Source organism: Sinohyriopsis cumingii, chromosome 16 (assembly GCF_028554795.1).
Source record: "Sinohyriopsis cumingii isolate HCF-2022 chromosome 16, ASM2855479v2, whole genome shotgun sequence".
Lineage (NCBI taxonomy): Eukaryota > Metazoa > Mollusca > Bivalvia > Unionida > Unionidae > Sinohyriopsis > Sinohyriopsis cumingii.
Genome location: NC_142976.1, coordinates 90,835,334 through 90,849,916, shown reverse-complemented (window position 1 = coordinate 90,849,916; position 14,583 = coordinate 90,835,334).

Sequence of the window (14,583 nt, the reverse complement as noted above, 5' to 3'; positions counted from 1 at the left end):
TCGTGGATGCGAGTTTGTTTAGTTTTTCTATGGTGGTGATAATGTTCGTGCGTGGTTTTGTTATATCAGAGATATAATCTTGGAAATGTCCCCCCAACAGGTCTAGCTGTTGTTTATGTGCTTGTTTGATCGGATTAAAAAAATGAGCTTCTATGTCTTCTGGCTGGTAATTCCGGAATCTCCCGTCTTCGAAACCTACCCCTATTATATCCAAGGGGAGTCTATCTGATGTTGAAAACCGGGCTTGGTCTGATCGTAATTGATCTGGAAATAATAAATGCTCACCGTACACGAGGTCGTGTAGTTCTTCCTTCGTGGTCTCGAAATCCGACTTCGATGGTGGCGGTGGACCCGGTTCAACCTCGGGTCGTTCTCGTGGCCATCCTAATACTGTTCGGATTGAGCTGCTATAAATATCCACGGCGTATCCCGGTGTTGAGATTTCAATGACCGCAGACAGCGTTGGTTCGTGCGCGGTCACAGATATTTTGGCTTCCTTGCCGGTGATTCGTTTTATTTGGCGTTGTATCTCCGCGTTGATTTCTTCGATCTGATAACTTCCAGTGGGTAGCGCAATTGTATCCCAGTCGAATTTGTCAGAGTCGACTTTGCTTTTCCACGAGAACACAAACGAATTATTCGGCTGTTGACCGGAAAATGATTCCACTCTGACATTGGGCCAGCTGTGATACACACTGAGCTTCGCCAACGCGATTTCATTTACGGTAATAGGAGTTCGAAAATTAATACTGAATTCTGGTTTCGTCGACGACACTGAAATCATTGTTGTTTTTACCGGGGTTGTGTTTGTAACTATTTGCTGAAGCAGTTCCTGTGGCGTTGCCATCAGTGACATTATTTATTTGTTTAGTTTTCAAATAGTCATTGTACACATCTGACATTAGTTTGAATTCAGAATCTGATATCGACGTAGCGTCGCTGGATTGCACGTCTAACGATGATGATATCAGCGATGATAATTTCTGGTATGCGGTCGTGGCTGTATTTAATTTTGTCGTGTAATCGTGTAATTTTGTGTTAGCACACGAGGATATTTTTTTTGCTATGATGCCGAAAACTCCTGCTGTTGCTGTAGCAGCGGAAACAGAAATCGTGGCAGCGACTACTGCAGTCACCGGAGTGACCGCTGATAGTATTACTTCCGCGGATGCAACAACGGCGGATACTGAATAAACCATAACGTCTAACACTGTTATGCGTCTGCGGTATTTTTTTACTTTTTGACTGGTTACTTCGATGACAGTTTTTAACTCAGATTGCCACTCACGGACTTGATTATATCGATATTGTTGAGCATCTGGAAATCCTTCGGATTTCAACGTTGACATTTATTTAAAAATCGCTGCCGATTTTCAATTACGCGGTAACCAATTGAGGCGTTGCAGCGACGAATTCCAAACAAAACCAGTAAGATGTTGCTGTTAAAGTATCGTCGGCGGCTTCAAGCATAAATGTTTCCTCGGTTCCGCTGTTTAGTATTACAGTGCAAACCCCGGAATACTTATCGGTGGAATGTCTCCAAGGATATGTTGTGAAGATTTCAAATTTAGCGGCTGAAAACACAGACAACCTGTAAACACCGGTGGCTGTTGCTGTATATTTGATAGTGCTATTTTGTCGTGACCATGTTGCGAATCCCGATGATACCGTGAATACGATGTTGGTGATATGCCCGGGAGTAACTCCAGTGGGAACTTTAATCAGACTGGTTTTGTTAACGATCTCAGGAATACCCGATACTATATTCTGCTGTGTTTGTTTGATCGTGTTAATGTTATTTTCTATTATCTGAACTTGATCTGAAAAACTTTTTTCCGTTCTGACTACACCTAACCGGGTATTAATCTTATTGATATCGTTGGCGTTATTAGTAAGATTTGGTATGATTTCAGAAAGTTTCGTGTCGACGACTGGAGGATCCCCAAAGAACTTATCCACGGCCTCATCAGTTTTTGAGAAGTTTCTTCGAAGTCTTGTAAACGCGCCCACGTGAACATCATACTCTGCACGCAGCGTATTTAGTTTACCGTTGACGATGTCCACGTATTGTTTGTTTGACGCATCCTGGTCGGATTCGGGATTTGCTAACGCGGTTATTTTGTTGCCGCTCATGTCAAGTCCGCCGGTCATTACGTCGCCGGATTTTGTTACTTTGTCGCTGACTAGGTCAACAACGAGTTTGTACTGCGCGTCGACGTATTGTTTGTTTGCTGCATCGTCGTTCGAGGCTGGATCTCTGAGTACGGTTATTTTGTTTCCATTCATGCTGAGTTCGCCTGTCATCGTGTCACCGGCTTTTTTCACACATTTATCAACACCTTTATCAATACTGTCTTTGATGCTTGCGATTGATATATTCGAGTCCTTGATCCGGCCGCCATCACTAAATGCAACGAAATTATCCTTGGTAGCTCCAAGAACTCTGCGAATTATATCATTCCACTTAATGTTGCTCGTTCTTAGTTTTCCTTGCTTGTCTTGGAAAATAGCAACTTCATCTGGGTCAACTCCAGCTATATTCAAAAGATTATCGACTTCATCTCGGGTCGCATATTTTGAGAGATCAGCATCTGTGCTTGGTTTACCTCCTCGTGTGAAAGGTCTTCCGTAAATATCCACCATTATTCTTATTGCTGTTTTTCAAATGCTAGCATTTCTCGATGCGGTATATTCATACACTACTCGATGCGGAGACGTTGCTGGATTTCTTGAGATTGCATCAAGAACATTTAAAACCTCGTTCCCACAAATGGGCGGATCAATTAATGTTTGTGTTGGTAACGTCGACTGCCACACTGGAACATTAGAAAATCTGCTGTTGAGAGTGCGAGGCACTCCGCGGACATACTTGAGAAACTCAACTGGCGGTGCTAAACCGTACGAATCAAAATAGATAATTCCACGTGGATCGATCGCGTAAGCAACCCAGTGAGTTCCCGGACCATCTTTGTTGTCGAGATTGATAATGCCAGTTTCTGGATTATTCGGCCGCGTCGGTAATTGATCTCGCATAAATACGCCTCTGAAATGTTTTACACGCAATTTTTTAACAGCATCGAGTAAATCAAAATTGCTCAACGGCGTTAGAATTTTTTTGGATACCATGATGGTGGAGTTCCTGGTAGTCTTAGACCTGATCCGCGAGTGGATCTCCCCTTTTTTTTCTTGTATCCTTTTCCCGTTGCCTTTTTTAGTGCCATTCCAGCTGCAGTTCCAACTGCACCTAACGCTGCAGCTTTTGCCGCTGCGCCGAGTAATCCTGGAATTGCAGCAGCTAGTATTGGGATGAGGGGAAATATTCCACCGGTTTTAGTCATGTCCTTGATAGCTGCAGCAGAGAAATCAAGACGGATACCGGTTTTTGCTGTTAGTGCCTTATTAAAATGTTTAATCTGAGTATTAGTCAACGACAGCTTGTTTGGACCACCAACAAGTTGATCTCGTTTTAACGTTATTGATGTCCCGCACGTGCTTGCGTGTTTCGATTGCAATTTCTTCGTTTGACCGGAAGTCAAGGTGACATTAACATGACTGTATGACATTATATCCTAAGTTTGATTTTAATTGCGTTACATATTCTCGATTGGAGCGTCAATAACTCTCATTCGTCCGCCAACACCTTCAAGCAGCATTGCTTTATCGGAGAGTATAACCGCGACAGCTCTGAAACCACCAGCGGGAAACTCGCCCACGTTAGCCCTGAAGTGTATATCAACGACAGATTGTTTTGTTAGATCCAAATGTTCCAGCGAAAAGTAATAAATCGGATACAGCGTTGTAAAATCCAGTTGTGATATCTGCAACCCGGTATCAATATTTTGATCACGTCCCATAAATGTCATCAAACGATGATACGCACGCGCGACCTGATTGTTTGTATAATCTATCAGTATGTCCTCAGATGGTTCTTGATGCCCGTTTATTCGCAGCGAAACCTCAGAGACAGTAAGTTTGTCAAATATCATATTCGATCGTGTTTGACTATTTACTCTTGCGCCATCCTGAAGTGCTACGAAAATATGTCGTGGTGCTGACACCCCCTGCTGTGATGCTATGTGCCACGTGAATTGCCCAGCACCGGCACCCTGAATGGAATCTGTTGTTGTTGTCAACCATGATATCAATGATTTACCGCCTGTGTCCATGAAAGAGAGTAGCCGTTGCTCTTCAGTGATTGATGGGGACATTACTGGCATCCACAACGCAAGCTTGAATAATATTACTTTACCGGCAGCAACACCAGCAGTATCCTCTCGCCAGATGGCGTCAACGTCATCACCTTTTCGGTTAAGTACAACTGTATGATTGACTCCAAAAATAACCTTTCTGACATTTCTGCAAAATCCAAAGATGTGAGATAGTGGAATTGCGCATGAAAATCTCCTACGGTCACCTGATAACATTAATTTACGCGTAGCAAAACCAAGATTGTAATTAGGGTTGGGAAATGGTAAATTCTCTATTGCATCAACAGCAACAGGAGGAGCAGCACGACTTACTGCTTGTCTAAAAATGCTAGATCTATGATCCGGATGATCAGAATTATCCTTAGCGAACATCATAGTCGGACCAGCTGATCTAGTGTAATCATCTGAGTATCTCGCTAATCCCAGGATTGTTGTAGCAACGTCAACATTATCCTGAATTATTTCAATTTCTCTTCCGTCAATGCTGTATGAAGCACTTTTGAACAGCGCCATGATACCGTTGTTAACAAAACCAACTCGAACATTAGCTCCGTATTCTGTATTAGCGACAACATCTGTTACAAGTTCACCCGTGACTTCAAGAAATGCTTCAGCGGGCAGGAAATATCTACTTGTATCCTGGACTCGTAATTCAATTCGTCCGCGTTGATTAGGTACTGTTGCCTCATAAGAATAATACTGATAATCACGCACAGACTCATCTTTGAGTGTTGGTGCATCCATGTCGAACGCTGGATCAGATATACGTTTAAACATTTTATATAAAATTATTGCCTTCTAAAACGAAATCCGCTTCCTGATATCAGACTTGTATTTATTTGTTCGGGTGTTTGGGTTACAAGCTCTGCAAGTTTTTGATTGGCAGCCTGATTTATTACTTTACTGACGTCCGCGGGCATAAGTTCAGTACTGGCCAGTTTCACCGGTGGTGGTTTTTTTAATCTACGAGTTAACCGTGACAGTCTGTCCTTGATTGACGCGAATGCTTTCCCGGCGAGATCACCAACAGATCCAAGGGCTTTATCCTTAATGACATCAATAGCTTTCATCGACAATTGTTTTGCAATCGGTAATGCCTTAGGGGCTATTCTTGAAAACAAACCAGTAATTGTATCACCGAGACCATCTCCGTAGGTTGCTCTGTAGACTGGTAATCGCGAGTTTACTACGCGGACTTGTAACACACGAGCGTGTCCGGGTTGAGAATTGTGCACGATCATTTTATTTAATTATTGTTTCTCTAACTAAATTTGCTAGTCGCTGTGGTAACCGTCTGCGAGTTCATCAATAAGTCCCCGGTAAACGCCGATATCCATAATGCCACGCTGAAATAGTCTCTGACAGATATCTGCGGCTTCATTTATAATTTCCGGAGAGTTGTTTCCGGCACGTCTTCCTCCGATGAGAACTTCCAACCGTGATACGTCATTGACGATATTATCAGGACATATGTGGTTGTTATATCCGCGACCGGTGTAACCTTTTCCTGTTTTCTTTAGTTTTGCTGATATTTTAACAATTTCATCAAATACAGATCTTTCCTTTTTTTCTATCTTTTCTATCTTAGAGTGGGTACTCTTTTTCGGTATTCCTTTTTGTAATTTTTCTCTTTCCTCCTTTAAATTTTTTAATTCATTTTTTAATTCTTTTATTCGCTCTTTCAGTATTTCCTCTTCTGATATATCGGGGGGGATGGGCGACGAAACAGGAGTGGTAAAATCATCATCAGGAGCGCTAGCCCCCATTTGTTCAGGTGATGAAATTTCAGGCACTGGATCAGGCAGTGTTATTGCGGGGTCTATTTTTAGAGCTGGTGGTTTCTTCTCCTGTAGTCTCAACTGTTTTTTCATTTCCTTTTCCTGCATTTTTTTCTTCTTTTCTTCCTCCCTTTCCTGCCTTTTCATTTCCATTTCCTGTATTTTTGCCTGCCTTTCCCTTTCCTTTGCCTTCATTTGTTGGTCTCTTAGTTCCTTATTAACCCCAATTACGCCAGTTTTTATAAAATTATAGGTATCATCAGTGCTAGATATTCGAGAAATACCTCGGTTTACTTTGTAAACATAATCCCTCCAATCATTCAGGGTCATACCTGAAGCAGCTTCTGGTTTTAGAAAATCTTGCCGGTTAGGATAATTTAAGACAATCCAAGCAGAAAACTCCCTAAGCTCATCCACGCTAGTAAGTGGAATATTTTTTATATCAGTAATACCATCTTCGGTAAATTTATTAATAAATGTTTCCTTGGCAACTGTCACTGCTCCTGCACCTGGATCAACTACAGCACCTTCATCTGCCTGTTGCTGTTTAAGTTCTTCTATTGCTTGAAGTAACCCTCGTTTTGTTTTGGTAGGGTCAGCAGGATCAGGTTTTCCTACAATTGCAGTTTTAACTTCACCAGTAGCTGCTGTAATAGGCTTAAATAATTCCTCCGCAGATGTTGCAAACTCAACTTGCGCTTCTTGTCTTGCCTTTAATTTTTCTCTGACGGAATCACGGACAGGAATAAATTTTTTAATCGCGGCTAGTCGTTGTCGTGCCAATCTAGTTGTGAGTGCTTCTCCGATATTTGCCATTATTTATTTATCAATGATTTAATTCCGTTAACATAAAAATGTTTTTCCTGGCGCGTTAACGCGCTCAACTTGGAAACTCATTTCGTAGAGCAGCAGAGGGGGCGCAAACTACACCTGATTTTTCGATGATACCTCACCGTGGAAATTATGTCGGATACGAGTCGGATTTATTGAAGTAACTCGCGTTATATCAGCGGAAATACAAAGCATTTCTGGAAATGCAAAGCATTTCTCAAGGACATTTTTTTTTGTCCTGTATTCTGAATAGAAGGGTTTATTTCGTCGAAATAAGCCCTCTATCGAGGAATAGTTTCCTGGAGGGGTTTATTGTGAAAATAGTTTCGGTCTGTTCGCCCCCTCTGCTGCTGCATTAATGCATTATTTATAAATATCGTAACAGTTCTGAATGTTTATCTCATTACATAGCAAACGTTGTCAGGTATACAAGGTATTTATATGTATATGTTTATAGTGTCACACATCCGGTATACACGGTATTTATATGTATATGTGTATAGTGTCATATATCAGGTATACAAGGTATTTATATGTATATGTGTATAGTGTCACACATCAGGTATATACGGTATTTATATGTATATGTGCATAGTGTCACAAATCATACGGTATTTATATAATAATAATAAAAATAATGAGGACATTGTATAACGCCTAATTTTTGGAAGCTCTAAGCGCTTTACAACATTAGACAACAACTATAAGATAAAAAACATATAATAATATTATTACAAAAACAAACACAATGAAATTAAAAAAAAAAAACATTAAAACATAAAAAATATGCTGAGAATATTTCAGGTAGGAAACATTATTAGGTCTTTATAAGTTTCTTCTTGCAGTCGAAATAAGTGAGTTTTGAGAGCACGCTTGAATGTGATGACTGTGTCTTTGTGTCTAAGTTCAGTGGGCAATTCATTCCATGTTGCTGAGCCCTGGTATGCAAAAGAACGCTGTCCATATGACTTTGTTTTCATAGTGGGAATAATGAGTATACGATTGTCAAAAGAAGAGCGTAAGTATCTTGCTGGTGTGTACACGTGGGTGAGATCAGATAGGTATGTTGGACTATAGTCCGACATTGAAAAGTAGCACAGAGAACAAACTTTGTGTTTGATTTTGGATCAAATGGAGAGCCAGTGTAGGGTACAGAGCAGCGTAGAGGTGTGCTCTGATCGTGGTACTCTAAGTATGATCCGAGCAGCTGTGTTTTGAACTTTCTGAAGTTTCTGGAGTAGATACTGAGATGAACCAGACATAATTGAGTTACGATAGTCCAGTCTTGAAAGTACTAATGAACACACAAGTGTTTTAGTTGCATCAACTGAAAGATATTTGCGAACTGAGCTGATGCGTCTCAGCTCAAGATATGCAGCCTTGCATATGTTCATGACATGTTGGTGCAATGTGCGAGTACTGTCCAGAATAACACTTAGGTTTCGTACTGATTGTGTGAATTTAATGTTGGCGTTGCTGATATTTATTGTTTGAGGTAAAGGATGTGAATGAGAAAGTCTTTGTGTTGTGATCAGAATGGCCTCAGTTTTATCACCATTCATCTGCAGCTTGTTACATGTCATCCGTGATTTCACATCTGAAATGCACCTCTCTACACCTTGGATGGAACAATCAACTTCAGTTGGGTGGCTAGATTTGTATATTTGGGTGTCATTAGTGAGACACTGGATGATGATCTATGACACTTGAGAGCGAATGAGTGTACATAATGAAGTGAACAGGTCCAAGAAAAGACCCTTGTGGAACACCACAAGATAGATCAACTGGGCTGGAGTGAATTCCATTTGAGGATACAATTTGTGTCCTGTTGACCAAGTAGGACTTGAACCACAGTAAGGTTTCATCATGAATGCCAAATACAGGCTAGAGACGGTGAAGTAATATATCATGTCTATGGTGTCAAATGCTGCAGAGAAACCAAGGAGGGTGAGGACTGTAATATTTCCGCTATCCAACGCAGACAGAATGATAATAACTACTTGTAGAACAGTAGTTTCAGTACTGTGGCAAGGGCGATATGCAGATTGTACATTTCTAAAAAGACTTTCAATTTAGATGAGATACAAGCTGGGATATAACAACCTTTTCTAAGATTTTTGATATGAATGGGAGATTAGAAACTGGGCGGTAGTTCTTTAAATCGTTATGGTCTAGTGTTGGTTTCTTCAGAAAGAGGCTTTACAATGACAGTTCTGAAAAATGATGGGAATTCCCCGGATGAGAGAGAGGTATTAATAACATCAGTTAGTTAAGGCAATACTGGATCTAAGCACTCAAGCAGCAGTGAATTTTGAATTGGATCAAGTTTACATGACTTTGGTGCATTGTACGTACGAAATCCATAGAGACAGGTTTAAATGCTGCTAATGGTTGCCGCTCAAATTTTGTATCCCAACTGTATGGTGATGAGGAGTCTATTAAAATTGTGGTGTCAGTCTTATCTCTAATGGTTTGTACTTTGTCACGGATGAAATTTGCAAACATGTCCGGAAAGTCTACTGGAGAGAAGGTAGTTAGAAGTGGTGTTGATTTGTTCCTTGACATTAGTTTGTTAGTATTCTCGAAGAACTCTTTGCAGCTGGAACTTTCCATGATCTTAGTAGTGTAGTGGGCTGATTTCGCTGCATGGACTATATTTGTGACATTCTTCTTAGCGACTTCATAAATTTGCTTACGAATAGTGAGTCTGGTGGAAAGTCATAGCCTCTGAGCTTTACGGTGGTCTCTTTTAGCAGTGCGAAGCTGGTCCCTAACACTGCTATACCATGGATAACACTTTTGAATTGATATTCTGTACTTGGTAGCTGGGGCATGTTTGTCAAGAAATAAACGCAGACAGTTATCGAGTTGTTCTGCGGTAGGAGTAAGCACGTTGTTAGGTTAGCTTGGATATCGTGCATTAGTTTGGTTCTATTTATCATACGGAGGTTTCTCTTAGTAGCAGATAAAGGTGGAGGGTTAGAGACTGATGTGTGACACAATGTATTTGTGTATAGTGTCACACATCAGGTATATACGGTATTTATTTGTATATATGTATAGTGTCACACATCAGGTATATACGGTATTTATATGCATATGTGTATAGTGTGACACATTAGGTATACAAGGTATTTATATGGGTATGTAATCAACGCCGGTGTATGTGTTTAGTGTCAAACGTCAAGAAATATAATTTGAGCAAGCTTCGGAAAGTGTCCTTTCCGCACTCAATTTCTAAATAATATTAGTCAAATTTGGTTTCTACGGCCACTGTTTTAATGGTGGCTAAGTTGGAAATGCATTGCATTCACAACATAAGATTCATAAACTCTATGGATGAATCGAGTCCTAAGTTAGCTGGATGATTCTCTTTCTGGAGTACTGAATAAATATACTTGCAAAAACAATTCGATGCACCAGTCGTAATGCCACCTTTAAACGACATTCTGGGTTTTACTTCCATCAACATAAAACATTAAATTATGTATCAAGCAGCTGTATCATTCATCTTACCACGACCGGTCATTTTCTGCAAATAAACAATGTCCGACACAACCTTATTATTACAACACCAGCGGGTGACTTTGAATTGCAAACTAATTTCTGTTTGTAAATGTTGCCGTGATTGATTTTTAATATGTCAATGGACATTTGTAACTCGCATATCCGGTTTATAAGTGTTAAAATCATTGTACGTACCCAAAGATTTTATTATTCTGAATATATTATTTAAAATGAAAACAGTAAACATTTATATCATTCTGACGTTTTTCCAAGATTAGCGTGAGTTTTTTTTTTTATTTTTTTTTTTTTTGAAGACTTGCAATCTTACGATTTGCTCAAGGCTTAGTAGTTTTACTAAAAGGAATTTAGCCGTGTGGTTCTCGAACAAATATTATAATAAGAGAGAGAGTTTTCTGTGGCATTTCATATTTATGTTAGACAGATTCGCAGGATGCGTACAAATATTCTGAGATAAACATAAATATAACTTCATAATTTTCCCCCAGACATTTACTTTTTAGGTAAAGTCTTGACCACACGCAGGCGCTTCCGATGTGAAAGCACGAAGTACGCGCCTTGCAATAAATAAGTAACGCAATATAACTTCGATAAGATTTTTTGCCTTTTACTGATTCTTTTATTCGGCAATTACTGAATAGATAGATCGAATTAGCGAAACTTTTCACTGTTTCTATCAACCATGCAGAACAAAACTTTAATGTCAACGTTAACGTGACCTAGAAATCGTTGGCTATTGTTACAGATCGTAAGATACATAAACAGTTTTAAACAACAAAAATCATTTTTATTGTATCAAAGCATAGGAACCATTATGAGGTAATACAAACCAAATAATATATTTGGGGGAGGGATTCATTCTAATGTATTCTATATTTTGCCTTAAATCATTTTGAATAAAACTAGTTTCAGAGACTATAATTATTTTGCATCATAGAAATAAGATTTTAAAGGGTGTATATTGCAGAATTTCTATATTAGTGGAATTAAAGTCAACATGATCCCTGTATAATCATAGTTCATGCTTCATTAATTATCCTGATTAGCCACTGCAGCTGAAATACACGTTTTACAGTCCAAATCTTAATACCTATGGAAAATTTACCATCGAATAAACTTGCTTATTCCTACATTCAACTATACTGTCATAAAGGTATTTCTATGAAGGGTGTTATGTATATAGCATACAAAAGCCATGTCGTCATGCGCTAAAAGCACGAATAATTAATTATGCCAGTGAAGTAGAAGATGCAAGTGACAATGGCCTTTGATTGTAAGTTGAAATACTAACAGAGATGCTTTCAATTATCAAGCTTCATTACTCTAAAATGAACAGTACAACAATATTCTCCATAAAAGCCAAAATAAATTAATACAAGGCTTACACATAAGAGTTCTTATTTTCTTTTGATCAGATATTTCCATGATGTTTTTACTGTGTAAAAAACGACAGTATATTTCATCTTGGACTTCATATTTGCACTGTCAGATCGATGTCAAGTCTATACCTTACTTCATTCTGACAGGTATCAGTATGTTATGTTCGTATAAATCAATATTGATTAGCTAGTCCTGTTTTTACATAATAATAACACTATCACTATTTTAAGTGTTACCTGCCTTTTAAAAATGAAATATGCATTAGCGAGACAAAACTAGACGAAATTAAGCTGGTTAGCCATGCTGCTAATTGCTTTGTCTATAGTAATGTACCCCTAGCAGCAATTTTAAAGTTAAACAGCGGCCAGAGGTCAAATCAGATGCGTACCTGAATTAGATCAGTCTTATGCTGTCTTTAATCCGTGTAGTGAATTGTAAACACTTTTACAGCGAATTTTAAAGCAGCATTCTATATTCTTTCATAAAAATGTATTTTGGGTATATCTAAAGATAACAGTCTCTCGGATTCTTGACAAATGAGAAATTATTTGGTCAATTTTATTGAAACAACATTTATTACAAAGGGATATTCGGGTTGTGTCTAAACTTGACGAGAACACAAATGTGTTCGATGGTAAATATTTATTTATGTTATGGAGTATTTAGGTCCTAATTCAAACACTGAAGTTCTGGTAACAGACATGTATAGTTCCTTATATTGCTTTCACAACATTATTATAATTTCCTGTGATTTTACTTTGACCTGACATATGTCAGATAATAACATTCTTCATTATCAGAACATGTGAATAATTTGTGTCTAACCGTGCATAAGATTTAAAAGAGAATTACGATAACAGCAAATATGATGTTTATACAGTTCTATTTCTGACTCCTTCTGCTCACTGCTACACTGGTTTGTCAACGATCAGACAGGGACGCTTTTCTAAGTTAACCACCTTATGTTTAAAACATATTCCTTACAATGAGTAACCTGCTAGGTCGTATTAACAAGAGTTGACTTTACTACATATTACATTTCCACCAAGATGTTTACTAAGAAACACACGGATGTCATCCCGAACTCATTTTTTAAAACATTGATAAAAATAGTTTAAAGTGATTTGAGGGAGCAGGAGTCTTTTACGGCACAGCAACACTAGTGGGTTAAATATTGCCGGGTAAATTGGATTGAAGTGACTTGCCCAAGATGTCACCATGATAGCCGACCTGAGCTAATCCAACGGTAGAAGTCAAGCCTACACCCTTTTGGTCACAAGAATGGCCATTCTGGTCCCTGCCTCCATTAGTCGCCTCTCGAGCTAACAGTGGAGAGCAAAACTAACACTTGGAAAGTATAATTACACAATACATGCTTGTAATTAATTATTATCATGACTTGGGCACCAATGTTGGCACTTTTGAGGTGTCATCTAATCCTGGCCAGTAATTGTCAACGTAAAACTGAACGATATAAAGGGAGTAGACATAAAGTCCGTCTTTGGCGAAAGGTATTGAGAATAAATATGTACCAGATTCTGATGCGACCTATTCATGTTTCGATGATTGTCACATTGTAGTATGCAGACTTCGAATTTTCTCATCTATAAAAGCCACTGTGGTCTATATAGTTTTTACACATTTGCTCTCCAACTTAACCAGTTAGCTTGCACATGTATTACTTCTACAGACTAGAAACATGCATTATTGTTCGACAAGGTAGAATGACACAAAAAGGAAAGAAAATTATGTATTATTTTTGCAATAAGATCAGCGGCAGTCGGGACTAGTAAATGTATTTTCGCTGCTAATTTATTCATATTAAACATATTATGCACGATATGTTTTAATATTAATATAATTGATGCTTGAACGTTAACGAAATTTGGGGTTAATAAGGAATATTAAGACATACAGACGGAAGACACCAAGATGTTCGAAGATTCTAAAGAAATTCGGAAAAATTGCGTGCCTTTGACGTCTGAACAAATTTCAACGTAGGTACTAAAGTCTACATCAGAAAACAGAACGTTATTGTTGGAGTAGACATTTCTCTCACAAATTCTTTCAATTTTCAAAGTTGCTTTTTTCCTTCCTAGAAACTAAATCCCAAAATGACATTTTTCTCTTATGAAAATCAAAGTAACTATGTGAAACTGGGTATAACCTGTATACATTGCTATAATAATAACTGCTGCTGTTGTTACGAATCTTTGGTCTTAAATAATCTAACAGAAGAGAAAGGAAACACCAATGTTGAGTTAATTCAACAAACAATTTATTTCCCGAGATAAAATACTAAAACGTATGTACATCCTTTGTTCAATTTACGTTTATGACTATTTGTTAAAAACTTTCCTGATTGTTTAAGGTGAACCATTATCTCGAGTTTCTGTGTTTAAATACAGACCATCAAATTAAACAAATTAGCGCACCGGAAAATGTATTCATAGTTTACAGAGGAGAACACTGTACAGTTAAATAGTTTTAAACTTTGGCTTCAGTCCAAGTATGGCTTTAACATTCAGTAATAGAGATAAACAAGTTAATAACTCAACCAATAAATATTATATCAGCAAAATGGATTTGACGAATCAACGAATACTTCCCCTGTCACATTTATTCCCAGCAATCGCAGTGCAGAAATACAGATCTTTTATAGTCGCAAACCGATTTACCTTCAGCTTCATTTGGTGCTTCTATGTGGCACGAAGGATGGGTAAGATGCATATCAAACTATGCTGGCAGATGACAAGGAAGGTTGTAGCTAGGTGGGCAGATATAATGCTCAGCTACGAGGAATTGGAGTACAACATATGTCGAAGACCACTCGACACTCCATGCCGACATAGCTGTCTTAT